The sequence below is a fragment of the Nansenia antarctica genome, assembly GCF_963989245.1.
Source record: "Nansenia antarctica genome assembly, chromosome: 8".
NCBI classification, from domain to species: domain Eukaryota; kingdom Metazoa; phylum Chordata; class Actinopteri; order Argentiniformes; family Microstomatidae; genus Nansenia; species Nansenia antarctica.
Window position 1 is genome coordinate 28,974,817 of NC_137678.1, and position 2,008 is coordinate 28,976,824.

Consider the following 2,008-nt stretch of genomic DNA (forward strand, 5'->3'; position numbering starts at 1 on the left):
AGGCACAACTGAAGGTGATATGTGAAACAGGGAAACCCAACGTGGATTTCTGTCAGGGACTCCAGACAACCACTCATAGTGTTGACAGCTTGGTGACAAAACAATGTGTGCTGCCAACGTTGTTTGCATGCTGCATACATGTGTGTGTATGTGTGCGTGTGTTCATGGGTGGGTGAGTGAGTGAGTGTACGCATGTTTGTGCCTTTGTGAGAAGGGGCTTGCTTCGTGTGTGTGTGTGTGTGTGTGTGTGTGTGTGTGTGTTTGTGTGGTGCGTCTGTGTGTGTGCGCGTGTGTGCGTGTGTGTGTGTGGTGTGTGCTTCCGTGTGTGTGTGTGTCTTTCTACTTTTGGCTAATGGATCCAGTCCATTTCCCCCTCCATCTATTCATATCCTCTTGACGTCTTTCATCAAAACCTAGAGGCTTGAGCTGAGCTCCCCTTCCCTCCTGTGTCGTCTGTGTTTGCCCTTGGGCCAGACCGCCTGCTAGCAGGTAATTATGGCACCGCTATCTGTAAACCGTGATGTTTCATGTGATCGGCTTAGGAATGCGCGTGCCTGGCTCTTAGGTGGCGTAGCGGGTTAAAAGCATTGACCATGTAACCGCAGGGTCCCCGGTTCGATTCCGGCCGGGGACATATCCTGCATGTCATCCCTCCTCTCTCTCTCACCCATCCTTCCTGTCTGAATCTCTACTATATCTGTCAATAAAAAGAAAAATACGAGCGAGACTGCCCCACTCAGAAAAAATAACTTTAAAAAAAAAGGAATGCGCGTGCCTGGCTCTTTAAGTCAGTAGAGATACATCTTGTGAAAGTCACTGTCATCATTTGTGTCTAATTGTATACTAGTAGGCTAATTGCTGTAATGTGACTTTTAAATCAGAGAGTTATGCTATCCAATGAATGCCCAACCGGCTGCTAACACTATCTCTAATTGGTTAGTCGGCTATGGGACTGTCACTTGAGTTGCATTGCCTTGATACTTGTGAGTTCAAGTAGCCCCTGTGTTGCCTTGATACTTAACCTAACCTCGTTGAAATATAAGAACATACATGACTATAACTCGTTCTCAGAGTTAGTTCCTTGGTTCTCCACCAAATTAGGTATGGAGTGAGCCTTGCTTTTTATAACAAAAATATATAGTAGTGTAGTAGCAATATAGTAGCATAGTGAGCCTGTATTCTTTCATCATTAAACAATATTTCAAATATATTTCAAAGGCTAAATACATTTAAGTAAAAATGCATGTCAAAATAAATATATTTTGGAAAATATATGTTTGCGGCCAATTTCGGATATCAGAAATACATTTGAAATGTAGCCTTTTTATTTTTCCGTGTGGGATGCTATATGCCAACCTGCACTGCACACACGTGAATCCATCGTGACGTTAGAATTATAAGGTTCCATCTCCAATTTGGCCATTTTTTTTTTACATAATCTGATCCATTAGGTGTTTATTAATGCCTGTGTGGTGTTATTTTTTTAAATGTTGACATTTCTGAGTTAGTAATTAATAAAACACAAAGGTTCCATCTCACAAAAACATAATGGAATGTAAAAACTTTGACGCTCAATATCTCTGAACTACCCTAAACGGAGATAGAACCTGATCATTCTAAACTCACGCCATTTCACGGCCGTGTATTATAATTATCTATGTTTCACGCACAAGGCACAGGCGTGAGGGTCCTCGACACGTTCCTCGTGTGTTTTAAATGAGCGTGACCGGGTCCGAGTGGTCCAAACCTCGTAGACAGGTTAAACACGCGCCTCTGCCCCACGTGGGTGACGCTACTCCAGAGCGAGACTTCGCTCAGAGCTGCTTTCAATAAATCCACTCCGAGAGCGCCGGAGCGCACACTGCGTCCGACGTCACGAAGCCACCTCGTCGTTCGATTGGACGAGAGGCGTTCCGTGAGTGCTGAGCAGATTTCCAGAGCGACTTTACGAACGGCACCCGAGGTCGACAGAGAGAGAGAGAGGGGATGTGACGCGTTCGTTGTAGCA